A 5,991-nucleotide genomic window follows, 5' to 3' on the forward strand; every position below is an offset into this window, starting at 1 on the left:
TCATAGTTATGACAAATTTTGCAAACCACATTCATCCTCTTTTCTATCTCACAGGGACTAGATCGGTTAGCATAGGGTCTCTACCAGTTAGGACTTCTCAGGTCATTAAAGTTTCTTTGCCAACCACCACCAGACCTCTGACTCATGTGAGGTGTCGGATTATTTGCTCCATACCTACACTCAACAACTCTATGCCCATGCATGTTGCATGTGTAACGATATCCATTGAATTTCCTAGGCACATATCTCTAATAAGTATTAGGTCTATAACCAGTATCAACATTAGATTTGCTTCTACAAACATTAGCAATGTCCTGGTTTATGACAATTGAAACAAACAGGCTTATAGGATTTCTTACCGGTAGGTTTCTAAATCTTAGGTGCAGATTTACCTTCTTCCATGTTGTCCTTTGTACTGGAAGGCTCACCTTTCTTAAATGTATTGTAACCTAATCCAGTTGTGTCACCTTTCATTCTCTGAGATTGGATATGTTCATCAAGCATGGTAGAACTTTTGTTAAACTTTGCAAGCTTCTCATTAGCATCAGCAAGTTTCTGTGTAAGGCCTTCATTCCTTTTCATAAGAGTCTCTCTAAGAGACATTTCCATATCCATTTTTGACTTTATCTCTTCTTTTTCTTCTTTTTCCTCATGCCAATGTGCATATAGAGTGTCATTTTCCTGATTTAACTTAAAGATCTCATGTTCTTTCTCTTTGATCATGTCTTATGTTGCCCTCCTCGCTTCAAGTTCTTGACTCATTCGGATGGTTAGGGATTCTAGGTCTCTCCTCAAGTTATTCTTCTCATCATTTAGTTTCTCCACCTCATCAACCAATGCACCTATGTTTGCTTCATAAGAAGAACTTCTCTCAAAAACCTCCAACAGTTGTTTGGTTAGCTCTCTTCTCTTAGCAAGTGAAGCTTTATACTTGCTTCTCAATGTTTCTAGGGCTTCCTCAGTTTCTACAAGTTTATTAGACATCTCTCTATAACTCATATCCCCCATGTCTTCTTTAGGAATCATTCCCAAGAGGTTAAGCCTTAAAGAAGTTTGGCTCTGATACCAATTGATTAACTTATAAGGCACTAAGAGGGGGGGAGGATGAATCAGTGCAAGCAAAAACAATATGAATCTAATCACCAACTTAAACAACTTAAAACTCAACAAGCATAAGAGGAATATCACCACATAAGCTAATTCCCAATAAAAGAAATTCCATAGAGATTTATACGTGGAAAACCAAAAGGGAAAAACCATGGTGGGAGTTAATACCCACAAGATTCACTATCTACAAAATAGAAATCTTGACCGGTTAAGGTCTTACAAATATGCCCTGTTAGGAGCAGACCTGGTTAGGAGTCACCCAATTAAGGGATTTAATATGATGAGCCTTGTTAGGAGCTTTGATCTGTTAGGATCAACCTCGCAAGATAATTTAAGACTCTCATATAGAGCTACCCTATTAGGGGATTTACATATTAAGGCATGTTAGGACCTACCCCTTTAGGGCATTTTACTGCTACAAGCTGTTAGGAAAACAACAATCAAATGATCTTCATGTAACACCTCTGTGTCTGATAAGATCTGCTTCAGATCCTCAAAACTTAAACAACACATCAATATAGAGCTTCACTAATCACCGGACAATCAAATTCACATCCTTCGCTAATGATCTCGCATGCTTTCATACACTTTTTATAAACATCTCTTAGTTGGCTACAACCTTGGAACAATTTCCTAGGTTTAATGAATCTTGACATTTTTGCATTACATTCCTTACTTATGTTGACCACCAACATAAGAAATCAAATACAAGACAAAACCTCTGTCGGTTTACCGATTTAAGTGACTTTATCACTACCAATTAAGTGTTCATCAGAATGCCTGCTCTGTACATCAAATCTCGCTTGTCCAGTTGAATCTGCCAATGCGGTCATGAACATAGATCCAAATACTTGTCTCCATCATTTCTTTAAAACTGCATCATCCAACTCTTTATGAATCACCTGTACCGGTTGCAAGAATGCCACTTTGTCCCTGTTTGCCGGTTGGAGTCCTAATTATCGATTCTCTGTTAAACTATCTCATGTATCGGTTATGCTTTACGGGTTGGCTTCCAAGACTTAGATGACTACAAAAACATTGTTGCCATCAATGACAACACAAGACTTAGTCATCAAATATGAATTTCAATCTCTTCATCACATTCACCAATCAATCATTTACCGATTGCATATCACCAACAGTCTTTGACGGTTTAGTCAAATGTCAACATTCTCCCCCTTTGGCATTGATGGCAACACTTAGGAAAAATTTTGTCAACTAAGTGTGCAATACAAAAATTGACTTCATGACATATACTCTCCCTTAGCAATTGTGTGCTATTACAAAAATTAAAAGACATACTACTACTCCCCTTTACTTTTACATATAAAATTTTGACTAACTCTTCAACTATTACTCCCCCTTTGACAGCATTGCCAAACAAAGAAGTAAAAACATGAAAAGATAAATACAGGTTACATCAAAATCTGCATCAAAATTGCATTAGCATATATGAATGTCTTTACAATGAAATCTTCAAAAAAGCATCAATAAAATGAGACTTCAACTGCGTCAGATCATTATTTCAGGTCTCCAAAATAGTGTCAATTATCTCCACATGTGTCTTCATATGTCTAGCAAGCTCCCCCATGGCATCTATGGTACTCATCTCCAATGTTGCAAGGATGGCTTCAGTTTCCTTATAAGCTCTCTGCAAGATTTCCACCTTCGCTATAAGTTGTGTTTGTAATTCCTGTAGTGATATGATCCTCTTAACCTATTCAATTTCATAAGATTTTAGCTTATGTCGAAGTTCTACAACCGATCTTCCAAAATTGATAGCAAAGTCATTAAGGGACTTGAATGACTCACTAAGAACTTCAATTTCTTGCTCAGCTTCCTCCTTCTTTTTTAAATCAGCACAAAATAATGAAAATTTAGAAACCGTTGAGAGTATTTTACCTCTGGTCTCAATTCCTTTCAAATAGTCCTTATTGACAGTCAAGGCAACTTTACCTTTATCAATTTCATTCATCAATTGCTCAGTTATTTTCTTCTTGTAATCCTTCACAACACTAATATAAGTTGCATCCTCAAATGATTTCATTTTCTCTCCGGCATCATAAACAAGTTGCCCAAGCTTATCAATAGAAGTGGCAAAGTTATCAGTATCAGTCTCCTATAGGAGACTTGACAAAATCTCAACAACATTCTTTATTGTTTTTGCCTCCTTCTGCTACTCTTTCATCCTCTTCTTCTTGGCCCGGGATTGCATGGTAGTTGCAATCTCCATCAACTCAATTGAGCTCAAATTTTCCATTTCTAGTGGTCCTTTGATGCTTATAGCATCATCATCATCATCATCTTCTATACTTTTCTTTTTGGAATCAAGTGACAAAGGTGTCACTTTAGGTTCAATATCCTCTGTTTTCTTTTCTTCAGTTTTCTCTTCTACATTGTCCTCTTCTTTTATTCTATCTTCTTTTCCTTTGTCTTCTTCTCTGCATCTTCAGGCTTATCTTCTGTCACTTCCTCTTTCTTTTCACTTTCCTTATCTTTTTCAATTTCATGTACCAGTGGGGATTGTGTATCAACAGATTGAGTTACTACCAGTGGCTCCTCATCCTTCTTTTCTTCTCCATCTTTCTTTTCTTCCTGTCCCTATTCTTGTTCATGTTGCTCAGACATTTGAACATCAACATCCACATCCTGCATGTTATCAACCTGTGTATCAATATTATCAGTTGCATTAGCATCATTATTATTACCGGTATCTTCATCAGGGATGATAACTATCTCAGTTTGTGCATTCACCGGTTGATCTCCCATCACTATTTCATCAAGCTCAAAATCAGTTATATTGACTCCTTCAGAAAAATCTTCAGCCTTAAGCCTCTCCGGTTCATCTTCCTTAACATCCTCCTCTTCATCCGAAATCAGACCCAGTACCTTCTTCAAAATTTGTTCAGTCTCCTCATGGATTGATTGGGTCTCACCAATTAACATTCTTGTCAACCTTTTCTTCGACCTAAAAGATGACTTTGCCTTAGCAAAAATTTCATCTAGCTCTTCCTTAGTAGCTTTAGGTTGCAAGTTTTTTAGAAAATATTCAATGTATTCTCTATCTTGTTTCATGGCTGCCTATCATCTAGCATCAATTATATTATACAATGAATTTGGAATTTTCCCTTGCAATTCAATAAGGGCCTTGTTTTATTTATTCATCATGTAAACAATCGAATCCTCTATCTGTCTTTGTTCATCCTCACTAAACTTATCATAGAGTTTCTTCACACCAATCAATAAACCATACTTTTCAATATTTATTATTAATTTTTCAAAAGGTGTGAGCTTGGTTACTGGTTTCTTTGAAGATTTCACAGTTGAAGTACCAACACCCTTTGACCTTTTGCCACTGGTCCTTAGGGATTTCTTTTCTCCTTTCAACTCAGTCTCTTCTTCATCAGCATCTACCAGTTTCTGTACTTGTTGCTTTTTCCTTTTTTCAGTCTTAATCAATGCAATAAATTGGTCAACAATCTTACCTTTTCTCCGGAACTGAATCTTTGATGGTTTCTCCTTCTTTGTTGCTACTGGTTTCTCCTTCTTAACAACTATTGGTTTTTCTTTCTTTGTAGCTTTCTCCTTTCCATCTCTTGTATTCATACCAGTGGAGGTACCAGTGGGAGCGCATGATGTTCTGACCTGTTGTGTTGCATGTCTTGCTCTAGCTTTAGCAATGGCTTCTTTTGTGAATCCTTCTTGCTCTGCAAATGCTTCAACTTCCTTTCTAACCTTCTTAGCAATAACCGGTTTTTGAAGTTCAGAGTGCACTTGAAGGGATTTCTCCTTGTAAGTGCCAAACCTTTCTGTTGTTGTGTCTACCCATTGGGCAAGCAAATAATCAGCATATGCAATCAGAAGATCCTTGTCTACTTCATATCCCATGGGCATCACCCATGTAGTTTGAGGCTCAGATGCCTCCATCATGCAAGTATCTATATCAACTATAAAGCAAATTGTGTTTACATACCGGTTGACAACCTCTGTCGATATCCTTTCCATTGCATGCATTTTCTTCTGAAAATCTTGAAAGTATCCCCATGCAACCTTATCAAAACCATTACCCATCATTATAATGCTATTCTTCATTTGCACCAATGCTGGAGTGCCATCTATCTATTGGATGTCACCAATACTGGGGAAATAATTCTGAAAATAAAAGAATAGACCAAGAATTAGTTGTCCAAACTTAAACCTTAACCTCTTATCCTTCTTGATGGATTCTAGATTCAGCATAAGTTGACTCCTCTAACAGATCATAATCAATATCCTCCTTGATCATCTAGTGTGTAGTGTGGATAGCAGTAGCATGGATGTTGTTCATCCTGCTAGAGTAATAGATCCGGTAACCAATAACAATTGAGGCATACTTTACTGTCGAATCATTGATATTGTTCACCATCATTGCTCTTCCATCCCATTTAGATCCTGTTAAATTTTCTACATCATTCTTAGGAACGGATCTGAGTACAGGAACCTTATCGGTGGCACAAAATCCAGTGACTGTGTGAATAGCTTCCTTAGAAATCTTATGTGGTCTATCGAGCCACATAAACTGGTCATGAATTCTGCTAAGCACATATCTCACAAGTTCATCATCAAAATCATCAATGGTGTTAAGGGCATGGTGAAACCCTTTCTCGGTAACCCTTTTGAATTGTTCCTTCAAAATACCATTCTTATCACACAATGCTCTATAATGATAAAAAATAGTAGCAATACCAAAATCCTCCAGTTTGCAATGATAAAATGATCTAATATCTTCAACATGTAAGACACCATAAGGAACTCCAGAAAGAGCTCCAACGGGATTAGTTTCCTTGGACTTAAACGAGTGCCTCTTAAATTTAGGACGGGGTCTATTGGTAACATCAACTAGAT

The sequence above is a fragment of the Cryptomeria japonica genome, chromosome 4 (assembly GCF_030272615.1).
Source record: "Cryptomeria japonica chromosome 4, Sugi_1.0, whole genome shotgun sequence".
Classification (NCBI taxonomy): Eukaryota; Viridiplantae; Streptophyta; class Pinopsida; order Cupressales; family Cupressaceae; genus Cryptomeria; species Cryptomeria japonica.